Source organism: Caretta caretta, chromosome 26 (assembly GCF_965140235.1).
Source record: "Caretta caretta isolate rCarCar2 chromosome 26, rCarCar1.hap1, whole genome shotgun sequence".
NCBI classification, from domain to species: Eukaryota; Metazoa; Chordata; order Testudines; family Cheloniidae; genus Caretta; species Caretta caretta.
The window spans coordinates 4,659,772-4,672,378 of record NC_134231.1 but is presented as its reverse complement, the minus strand read 5'-3'; positions in this window follow the sequence as shown (position 1 = coordinate 4,672,378).

Sequence of the window (12,607 nt, the reverse complement as noted above, 5' to 3'; positions counted from 1 at the left end):
TCCCCCTCTTGTAAATAGAAAATGGTACAATTAAATTTCTTAGGCCACCTGGGACTGACTAGCTCAAAACCTACATACAGCAACCAGATATTTTTATTTTACGACTTCCTCCCCAGCTCTCCTGAACATCAGCACCTGCTTCCTTGTGCTGCCAGGATTTCCAATGAGAAGCGTGTTTACTTTCTCCAGGGAGGAGGCAGAAGGAGGGACCTTCCTATGCTGAGATCTATTCACACCTCTACAATGGGTCTCCCAGCCCTGGTCTACACTAGGACTTTAGATCGAATTTAGCAGCGTTAAATCGATTTAAACCTGCACCCGTCCACACAATGAAGCCCTTTATTTCGACTTAAAGGGCTCTTAAAATCGATTTCCTTACTCCACCCCTGACAAGTGGATTAGCGCTTAAATCGACGTTGCCGGCTCGAATTTGGGGTACTGTGGACACAATTCGATGGTATTGGCCTCCGGGAGCTATCCCAGAGTGCTCCATTCTGACCGCTCTGGACAGCGCTCTCAACTCAGATGCACTGGCCAGGTAGACAGGAAAAGAACCGCGAACTTTTGAATCTCATTTCCTGTTTGGCCAGCGTGGCAAGCTGCAGGTGACCATGCAGAGCTCATCAGCAGAGGTGACCATGATGGAGTCCCAGAATCGCAAAAGAGCTCCAGCATGGACTGAACGGGAGGTACGGGATCTGATCGCTGTTTGGGGAGAGGAATCCGTGCTATCAGAACTCCGTTCCAGTTTTCGAAATGCCAAAACCTTTCTGAAAATCTCCCAGGGCATGAAGGACAGAGGCCATAACAGGGACCCGAAGCAGTGCCGCGTGAAACTGAAGGAGCTGAGGCAAGCCTACCAGAAAACCAGAGAGGCGAACGGCCGCTCTGGGTCAGAGCCCCAAACATGCCGCTTCTATGATGAGCTGCATGCCATTTTAGGGGGTTCAGCCACCACTACCCCAGCCGTGTTGTTTGACTCCTTCAATGGAGATGGAGGCAATACAGAAGTAGGTTTTGGGGACGAAGAAGATGATGAGGAGGAGGTTGTAGATAGCTCACAGCAAGCAAGCGGAGAAACCGGTTTTCCCGACAGCCAGGAACTGTTTCTCACCCTAGACCTGGAGCCAGTACCCCCCGAACCCACCCAAGGCTGCCTCCTGGACTCAGCAGGCGGAGAAGGGACCTCTGGTGAGTGTACCTTTTAAAATGCTATACATGGTTTAAAAGCAAGCATGTGAAAGGATTACTTTGCCCTGGCATTTGCGGTTCTGCCTTTGCAAAAGGTTTCTGGGGAGGGCAGCCTTATTTCGTCCTTCATGGTAGGACACTTTACCACTCCAGGCCAGCAACACGTACTGGGGAATCACTGTAGAACAAAGCATTGCAGTGTATGTTTGCTGGCATTCAACCAAAATCCGTTCACGCGGTGGGAGGAGGCAAAATGCGACCTTGTAACGAAAGCACATGTGCTATGTATGTAATGTTAACTTTCAAGGTTTACCCTGAAAGAGTGTAGCCACTGTTTTATAAAATGTGTCTTTTTAAATACCGCTGTCCCTTTTTTTTTCTCCACCAGCTGCATGTGTTTCAATGATCACAGGATCTTCTCCTTCCCAGAGGCTAGTGAAGCTTAGAAAGAAAAAAAAACGCACTCGCGATGAAATGTTCTCCGAGCTCATGCTGTCCTCCCACACTGACAGAGCACAGACGAATGCGTGGAGGCAAATAATGTCAGAGTGCAGGAAAGCACAAAATGACCGGGAGGAGAGGTGGAGGGCTGAAGAGAGTAAGTGGCGGGCTGAAGAGAGTAAGTGGCGGGCTGAAGACAGGGCTGAAGCTCAAAGGTGGCGGCAGCGTGATGAGAGGAGGCAGGATTCAATGCTGAGGCTGCTGCAGGACCAAACCAGTATGCTCCAGTGTATGGTTGAGCTGCAGCAAAGGCAGCTGGAGCACAGACTGCCACTGCAGCCCCTCTGTAACCAACCGCCCTCCTCCCCAAGTTCCATAGCCTCCACACCCAGACGCCCAAGAACACGGTGGGGAGGCCTCCGGCCAACCAGCCACTCCCCCACAGAGGATTGCCCAAAAAAAAGAAGGCTGTCATTCAATAAATTTTAAAGTTGTAAACTTTTAAAGTGCTGTGCTTAAAGTGCTGTGTGGCATTTTCCTTCCCTCCTCCACCACCCCTCCTGGGATACCTTGGTAGTCATCCCCCTATTTGTGTGATGAATGAATAACGAATGCATGACTGTGAAGCAGCAATGACTTTATTGGCTCTGCAAGCAATGATTAAAGGGAGGAGGGGAGGGTGGTTAGCTTACAGGGAAGTAGAGTGAACCAAGGGGCGGGGGGGTTCATCAAGGAGAAACAAACAGAACTTTTACACCGTAGCCTGGCCAGTCATGAAACTGTTTTTCAAAGCTTCTCTGATGCGTACCGCGCCCTCCTGTGCTCTTCTAACCGCCCTGGTGTCTGGCTGCGCGTAACCAGCAGCCAGGCGATTTGCCTCAACCTCCCACCCCGCCATAAACGTCTCCCCCTTACTCTCACAGATATTGTGGAGCACACAGCAAGCAGTAATAACAGTGGGAATATTGGTTTCGCTGAGGTCTAAGCGAGTCAATAAACTGCGCCAGCGCGCCTTTAAACGTCCAAATGCACATTCTACCACCATTCTGCACTTGCTCAGCCTGTAGTTGAACAGCTCCTGACCACTGTCCAGGCTGCCTGTGTACGGCTTCATGAGCCATGGCATTAAGGGGTAGGCTGGGTCCCCAAGGATACATATAGGCATTTCAACATCCCCAACAGTTATTTTCTGGTCTGGGAATAAAGTCCCTTCCTGCAGCTTTTGAAACAGACCAGAGTTCCTGAAGATGCGAGCATCATGCACCTTTCCCGGCCATCCCACGTTGATGTTGGTGAAACGTCCCTTGTGATCCACCAGTGCTTGCAGCACTATTGAAAAGTACCCCTTGCGGTTTATGTACTCGGCGGCTTGGTGCTCCGGTGCCAAGATAGGGATATGGGTTCCATCTATAGCCCCACCACAGTTAGGGAATCCCATTGCAGCAAAGCCATCCACTATGACCTGCACATTTCCCAGGGTCACTACCCTTGATATCAGCAGATCTTTGATTGCGTGGGCTACTTGCATCACAGCAGCCCCCACAGTAGATTTGCCCACTCCAAATTGATTCCCAACTGACCGGTAGCTGTCTGGCGTTGCAAGCTTCCACAGGGCTATCGCCACTCGCTTCTCAACTGTGAGGGCTGCTCTCATCTTGGTATTCATGCGCTTCAGGACAGGGGAAAGCAAGTCACAAAGTTCCATGAAAGTGCCCTTACGCATGCGAAAGTTTCGTAGCCACTGGGAATCGTCCCAGACCTGCAACACTATGCGGTCCCACCAGTCTGTGCTTGTTTCCCGAGCCCAGAATCGGCGTTCCACAGCATGAACCTGCCCCATTAGCACCATGATGCATGCATTGTCAGGGCCCATGCTTTCAGAGAAATCTGTGTCCATGTCCTGATCACTCACGGGACCGCGCTGACGTCGCCTCCTCGCCCGGTATCGCGTTGCCATGTTCTGGTGCTGCATATACTGCTGAATAATGCGTGTGGTGGTTAATGTGCTCCTAATTGCCAAAGTGAGCTGAGCGGGCTCCATGCTTGCCGTGGTATGGCGTCCGCACAGAAAAAAGGCGCGGAACGATTGTCTGCCGTTGCTCTGACGGAGGGAGGGGCGACTGATGACACGGCTTACAGGGTTGGCTTCAGGGAGCTAAAATCAACAAAGGGGGTGCCTGTACATCAAGGAGTATTTCAGGCAGGACTGCACGGAGGGTTCCAATAAGAAATGGTGCACCTAAGTTATCGTTGTTATTGGAACAAGGAGGTTAGCCTGGCCTCTGATTGATACATGGCTAGATTTACCTCGCTGCACCTTCTCTGTGAGTGACTGCAGTGTGACCTAGAGGAATGAGTCCCCTAGACAGGGGAGGAGGCAAATGAGTACAAAACAAATCTGGTCTATTTCTTGTTTTGACCCACTCCATCTATCTTTTACATCTTTGGCTGGCAGCAGACGGTGCAGAAGGACTGCATGCCATCCACATCTCATGGCTGCTTGGCAGAAGATGGTACAGTACGCCTGCTAGCCATCCCCATCTCTTGCCTGCCTGGCAGAAGATGGTGCAATACGACTGCTAGCAATCCTCATCTCTTGCCTGCCTGGCAGAAGATGGTACAGTACGACTGCTAGCAGTCCGTATCGCCTGCCTGCTCACCATAAGACGGTTCAATAGGACTGACTGCAGGACTAAAGAGAATGACCTGGTCAAGTCACTCCAAATTTAGTCCCTGCGCCCATGTCTGCCCAGGCGCTCCCAGCCGACGCGGCCAGGAGCACCTCGGACACGATGAGGACGACTACCAATCGTATTGCACCGTCTGCTGCCAGAAGGCAAGGGGTTGCTGCTACTGTGCAGCAAAGCCGTACCGCGTCTGCCAGCACCCAGGAGACATAGGGTGACGGTTACCTGAGCGGGCTCCATGCTTGCTGTGGTATGGCGTCTGCACAGGTAACTCAGGAAAAAAGGCGCGAAATGATTGTCTGCCCTTGCTTTCACGGAGGGAGGGAGGGAACGGGGGCCTGACGACACGTACCCAGAACCACCCGCGACAATGTTTTAGCCCCATCAGAGCGCTCCATTGTGACTGCTCTGGACAGCACTCTCAGATGCCCGATTGTTTGCCATTGCTCTGACGCTGGGAGGGGCGCTTACAGGGTTGGCTTCAGGGAGCTAAAATCAACAAAGGGGGTGGCTTTACATCAAGGAGTATTTCAGGCAGGACTTCACAGAGGGTTCCAATAAGAAATGGTGCACCTAAGTTATTGTCCTTATTGGAGCAAGAAGGTTAGCCTGGCCTCTGATTGATACATGGCTAGATTTACCTCGCTGCATCTTGACTGCAGTGTGATCTAGAAGAATGAGTCCCCTAGACAGGGGAGGGGGGGGAAGCAAATGAGTACAAAACAAATCTGGTCTATTTCTTGTTTTGACCCACTCCATCTATCTTTTACATCTTTGGCTGGCAGCAGACGGACTGCATGCCATCCACATCTCATGACTGCTCGGCAGAAGATGGTACAGCACGACTGCTAGCAGTCCGTATCGCCTGCCCGCTCACCATAAGACGGTTCAATAGGACTGACTGCAGGACTAAAGAGAATGACCTGGTCAAGTCACTCCAAATTTAGTCCCTGTGCCCATGTCTGCCCAGGCGCTCCTGATCGACCTCACAGAGGCGACCAGGAGCACCTCAGACATGACGATGACGGCTACCAGTCGTACTGTACCGTCTGCTGCCACAAGGCAAGGGGTTGCTGCTACTGTGTAGCAATGCCGTACCGCGTCTGCCAGCACCCAGGAGACATAGGGTGACGGTTACCTGAGCGGGCTCCATGCTTGCCATGGTATGGCGTCTGCACAGGTAACTCAGGAAAAAAGGCGCGAAATGATTGTCTGCCCTTGCTTTCACGGGGGGAGGGAGGGAACGGGAGGCTGACGATATGTACCCAGAACCACCCGCGACAATGTTTTAGCCCCATCAGGCATTGGGATCTCAACCCAGAATTCCAATGGGCAGCGGAGACTGCGGGAACTGTGGGATAGCTACCCACAGTGCAACGCTCCGGAAGTCGACGCTTGCCTCGGTACTGTGGAAGCGCTCCGCCGAGTTAATGCACTTAATGCACTTAGAGCATTTACTGTGGGGACACACACACTCGAATTTATAAAACCGATTTCTAAAAAACCGACTTCTATAAATTCGACCTTATTCCGTAGTGTAGACATACCTCCAGTTAAATATTAACTTTAACCTCATGTGTGCATACCCTGCGGCTGGATGCTATGGAAACTCACCTAAGTGGCTGACAAGGGATGCAGACAAGACTAGAAGACAACGGTGCCCACACAATGGGTTTCTCATCGGTTACTCAGCCGCTGCGCACCTTAGCTGGCAATGCTCCATTAAGTTCAGATGGGGAATGCAAGTCAGACCCCTTGCTCATTTCTGTGTGTGTTTATAAATCAAGAGCAGAGGGGCTGCGCCCCAGAAACCACCCCACCTGTGCATGCTGAGTTTATAACGCTTTGACTGCCTGAGGATGGTGGCTTTTGGGATTTTTTTTTATGCCAACAATTTGGAGAGAATTGTACATGTAGCCAAGTAAAGATGTACACACATGCGATATGTTATCATTCCCGTCCAGTCAAGTTTATTAATAGTGACTTAGCCAACGTGCCCAAAACACGATGTATTACAGTAAACCTTAAAACAAAAGCCATAATTTTAAAATATTAAAATACATATAAATACACATTAAAAAGAACACAAACCAATTAAACCATATAATCACCATACCACTTGCCTCTTCCTTATTTCGGCAGCTGGTCATGCAAATAGGGCAACCGCTTGGATCACAGATACAGTGGCAATTACTAATAAATATTCTGTTTTCTGAAAGGTTGTAGAAAAAGGCATTGGGGATGAAAACACAGAAAGCCATTTTGACCTCAAGTGCATTACACATTAGAGTATAATAAATACTGCGATCAGTCTTCCACCTGCCCAGAGCTGCCTGGTCAAAGGCAGTTACATTTCTCAATGCCAGTATATTGGCCTTCTAAGTAAACTGTTATTATTCATATATTTTATTTGTATGGCAGTAATGTTAGGGGCCCGAGTCAGGATCAGGGCCCCATTGTGCTAGTCACTGTACAGACTCATAATACTCTGCTCTGAAAATTGAAGTCTTTGCAGGTGCCAGTCAGTGGGCATGATTCTAATCTCACACTAGTGTCACTTAGTAGTAGCTCTGCTGAAGTCAATGGAACTGCACTGGTGTGAGAGGAGAATCAGACCCAGGGACTTCAAACTGAGAAAAATCGAGAATCCCACTGATATTCCCTGCCTGGGAATGCAGCTTTAAAACAGATGCAGATTCTAATCCTAATGAGTTTGTCACTTTAATAAATCGACCATGCACTGTACACGAATAGGACAAAAATGCCCCTCTAAGGGCACATACACACACACACACACACATTATGGAGGCACCAGTCACGGTTCCATAGTTAAGACTGCAAAAAGAACAGGAGGACTTGTGGCACCTTAGAGACTAACCCATTTATTTGAGCATAAGCTTTCATGGGCTACAGCTCGCTTCATTGGATGCATCCATCGAAAGCTGATGCTCAAATAACTGGGTTAGTCTCTAAGGTGCCACAAGTCCTCCTTTTCTTTTTGCGAATACAGACTAACGGGGCTGCTACTCTGAAACCCGTCAAAGTTAAGACTGAGTTGATGAAATGTGTGCATTGAACTGTGTCAAACAGACAACCTAGCACAGAATAAAAGAAACCTGTTCCAGGTGGGCCCTGGAGCAACATGCAGTGAGGCGAGAGAGAAGCTCAGGGCACGTCTACACTACGGGCACTACAGTGGCACAGCTGTAATGCCATAGCATAAATGCTTCCTACATTGACCAAAGGGGTTTTTCTGTCAAAGTAGGTAATTCTTCCATCGACTTAAGTCAGGCGCACACGCTGGTGGGTAGGTCAGCTTAGCTACAGTGCTCAGGGCTGTGAATTTTTCACACCGCTGAGGGACATCGCTAGGTCTAGCTAAATGTCCAGGGTAGCCCAGGGAAGCATCTACCTTTCAAAGTGTTGTTGGGCTAGCAATGTTGGTTAGGAGCAGGGAAAAGATCAACCGCCTGACAAAGCTATGCCAGCAAAAGCACTAGTGGGGGGGGGGCACTTATACTGGCAAAACAGTTGTTCTACACGCAGCGTATTCAGTTTGGGGGAAAAGAGCTCTTCGATGCTGTACACTGCGTCCTGCCCAGAGGGTTTGCTGGTTTAGCTATACAGGCAACCCTTTCTAAATCAGGATTAGAAATTGTTCTGAAAGATAGAAAACAGGAATTAATTCCAGGAAGGGGAGCTGGGGGTCAGACTAGATGATTCCTGTGGTCCCTTCTGGTTTTAGAATCTGTGTCTCCACTGTAGGCGTGGCCAGAGAGAACCTGCATGTGACTGCAATATCATCTATTGATGGTATTTGCTGTTTGTCAGCGAAAATGGAGATCTTTGCCCTGCAGCCAGTCGCACGCCCATTTCACATCATAGCAGAGAAGCATCTATGTTCTGTGTCTGTGGTAGCCTTTCACTTTATAAACTATATTACATTTCCTGTTGTTGTTTTTTCATGCTCCAGTGACAGCTGCCCTTTGTGGGCTAGATTAGGGAACAGGAGCCTTTCCTTGCTTGCAAATTTAACCAGTCACTTGCTTAGCGGCTTCTCTTCTGGAGACAGTTAGGACCAAATTTGCAGCCAGCCTGAGAACTTGCATACCCAATTGTTCACCCACACAGCTGATTGTGCCCGTCACGCTGGCTATACACCCATCTTGCACACACTAATTCTGTGTTTGAACAAATTGAGTTTGTTGCTGAGATCCAGACAGAGAGAGAAAATAATTTGCTAGCATTTGAGAGGGTAGAAGCTAAGCAGAGAAAGTATACTACATAAGAGTAGGTTAGACAAACACCTGTCAGGGATACTCTAGATCAGAGGTGGGCAAACTACGGCCCGCGGGCCACATCCGGCCCGTGGCACTGTGCTACCTGGTCCCTGAGCTCTGGCCGGGGAGGCTAGCCCCTGGCCCCTCCCCCCCGCTGTTCCCCCTCCCCTGCAATCTGAGCGCACTGTGCCATGCCACCAGCGCTCTGGTCTGCCACTCTTGCCGGGGAGTGTGGCGTCGTGGCTGGCTCCAGCATGGTAAGGGGGTGTGGAGCAGGGGGTCCCGGGGCGGCAGTCAGGGGACAGGGAACAGGGAACAGGGGTTGATTGGATGGGTTGGGGGAGGGCAGTCAGGGAGCGGGGGGGTTGGATGGGTTGGGAGTTCTGGGGGGGGCAGTTAGGGGACAGGGAGCAGCGGGCGGTTGGACGAGGCGGAGGTTTTGGGGGGGCGGTAAGGGGACGGGGAACAAGGGGCATTGGATAGGGGCTGGGAGTCCCAGGGGGCCTGTCAGGGGTCGGGGGTGTAGATAGGGGTTGGGGCAGTCAGGGGACAGGGAGAAAGTTGGAGAGGGGGTGGGGTACCAGGGGCAGTTAGGGATGGGGGTACCAGGAGGGGGTGGTCAGGGGACAAGGAGCAGGGGCGTTGGATGGGTTAGGGATTCTGAGGGGGGCAGCCAGGGGGCAGATAGGGGGTGGGGGTCAGGCTGTTTGGGGAGGCACAGCCTTCCCTATCCAGCTCTCCATAAAGTTTTGCAACCCCAATGTGGCCCTCGGGCCAAAAGGTTTGCCCACCCCTGGTCTAGATAATACAGGGGACTGGACTAGATGACCTCTCATGGTCCCTTCCAGTCCTATGATTCTATTATTTTTCATACAACTGATTCTAGTCCTACTCATTCAGTTGAATATCTATCTGTCCTCGGGGAGACAAGGGAGTTGGTGGTAAACAGGAGGGAATAGCTCCCCATGGGACTGGACCTCTGCAGATATACACACACCTCACAGCTTCAGGTGCATGTCTGCTCAGTGTGGAATTAAAAAGAATCCGTCTATGTCAGGAGCTGATTGTATCAGTCGGTCTCTGTCACTGCGGCAGCTGCAATTTCCTTTTCTGAAAAACAGAGCGTGTGAATGGAAAGAACAGATATGCCCTGTGGCCAGAGCACCCTCTCCTGTGATCCTTTCACATCTGTGACACATGTCCAGAAAGGGTTAAACATCCTGCAAAATAAATGACTCATATTCAACCCTTAAAGACGGGGGAGATAATGTTGGTGTTTTTGTGTATTTACATACATACGGGTAGTGGTCAACAATGTAATCAACAGTCCCTGTCTATGCTGTATTCTGATCTTTCAGAGATCAAAAGAACATCCTAGCATTTAAATGAATTGTAAACTCGGGATATTTCTGTATTCATCTCTCTTTGAAATGTATAGCAAATCATCAGTGAACAGTGGAGAAACAGGCAATTGTCTTGTGTTAATTCGCACAGCTAAGTACCCGTGATGGACCCACTTCAAAGATGCCCTGATTACCTATTATTCCCCAAGGGACTCCGACTTGTCAAAGAAGGCCTGAAATTGTATAAAAGATCCTTGGGTCCCAACCCTATTTATCTCATATCTGCTTAAGCTTCATCAGGGGAAGTTTGAGTCACCAGACTGAGATCCCAGTTATGCTGGAAACACCCTGGATATGATATTGGACATTGGACTATAGCCTATAAACTACATTCTAAAAGAATTCTTTGCAACTACAAAGCTCACCATCTCTGCTATGTACCTGAACCTCAAGAACTGAACTCATGTCTGTCTGTATATTGATCTTTTAGCCTTCTCCCTCTCTTTTCTTTCTTAATAAATTTTAGTTTAGTTAATAAGAATTGTCTGTAGCGTGTATTTGGGCAAGATCTGGAATATTCATTAACCTGGGAGTAATGTGTCTGATCCTTTGGGATTGGTAGAACCTGTCCATTTATATGGTGAAATAAAATTTTCAGAAATCTTCATCATATTTGACTTGGGTACCTGGATGGAGGCCTGAGGCTGGGTTACTTTAAGGGAACTGTGTTGTTAGCTTCTGGGCAACCAGTAAGGTAATAAAGAAGCTGGTTTGTGCTGGCTGGGTAAACCTCAGTATTCGAATATCCACCAGTTTGGGGGATTATCTGCCCCATTCTTTGCAGTTCACCCTAATTGAGTGACCTCAGCTGGCCCCCACTAGGACCCCAGTCACAACATCTCACAAGCTAAGGGCTGAGTGTGGCCAGTTCCTGGATGAGACACCTCCCTAGAAAACCCAGGTGCTGCAAAGAGCTGTATTGTGGCTCAGAAGGGGGTGTTCTTCCTTCTGAACACAATGCTGGCACGTTTTGGGGGTGGGGGGGAAGCTGCAATTGTTCCGATGAAATGCAAAACTGACCTCCTGAGGTCATTGCAATCCGGAGACCCCGTGCAAGGGCCTTAACACTGGTGACTGACCTAGATTCGGTGCACTTCCATTCTGCCTCCTAGGCCGTCTAGTTCAGCTTCACCTGGGCCTAGTATAGGATTGCTTCTTACAATCTATTTGTCAGGGCTCTGTCCCATCTGATTTTAACAGTCCCACGTGAGGAGGCTCCCACTGTTTCTTTTGGGGGGATAGTTTCATGATCTCATAGAAACTTCGCCATTTAACATTCATGCTAAATGTTCCATTGCTCTGTTTCAGCCCATTACAGCAGCCAGTTTAAATAACAAGCTCCTAGCTGATAAGACATTACAATCCCTTTATTTGGCCTTCTCCAATTGACTCCATGAATCATCCAGAGCCACTGAATACAATCAGCTGAGACCTTGACTTTAATCCGGCCCACAACAACCTATAAGACCTAAAAGCCCAGACTTCCTCCTGCTTTTCACTGAGCTCCCTGCAGCACGCACAGGGTGGCTGCTTTCACCTGATAAGGTGGGTTGTTATTATTATTATTAGCCAGCGGAGAGGGATGTGGGCTCTGTCGGAGCAACAGAACAATGACAGAGAGGTAGCCGGACCTGGAGGAGGAGCCTACTGGAACATGGCTTCTCCGGGAGGCTAACTCAGAGGTGCACGTACATCTTCCCCCAATGTCAGGACTGTAGTTATTAAAGAGTGTGACAGCCCCTGGTCTCCATGAGAAGGAAAAGGCATCAGCAAGAGTCGATGTCACATCCGTTCCTCTAGTACATGCCCAGATTGAACTCAGCAGTAAACTATTCCTGCCAGCCTGGAACTTTAGATGCTTTTAAATCACTGGGGTATGAGGGATGCAGAGACAGATAGAAAAGCAGGGACCTGAGAGAGGGTTTCAAAGAGGACAAGATCAAAGCATGTGCATCAGCAAGGTGCAGACAGACAGACTGTGGCAGGCTAGCGTGGGGTAGATTCACACCACAGCTTGCCACAAACTCAATGTTTGCGTAGAAAAGCCTTAAGGGCTGGTTGACCTATAGCAGCAATGTGGACTACGGGAGTGTGATTTCAAAAGCACGCTAATATGCTGAGTATTAACTGGTCCATGCAGACCCTGCTGGTAGGCACTAAAGGCTCCCTAGCGCACTGTAACACAGCGCGTTTGGAAACAGTCCTATGCTAAAGTGCACGAGGGAACAAACACACTAAATGCTAAACTAGGGACTCAGCAACAAGGGTACAAAGCTTAAACTAACACATAAGGAATTTTTATAGGCGAAACAGAAATGAAAGTAGATCCTATTTAGATAAGACTTTTGGGAAATAGCTAAAAAAACCCCACCCTTCTCATTACAGTATCAAAGAGAAAGCCCCCCAAACTCCATTTTGGACACAGAATTAATGCCCTGCTAAAAATACCACCACCCCCGAATAGCGAAACTAATAAACCCCAAAAGCCCTAGTTAGGGCCAATGAACCGCGGTTAGAGGTTTCGTGCTGCCATCTGCTGGCTGCAAGTGCGCACTACATCCCACATTTTGATATTCAGGATGCTCTTTTGTCTTATTGTTCAGCG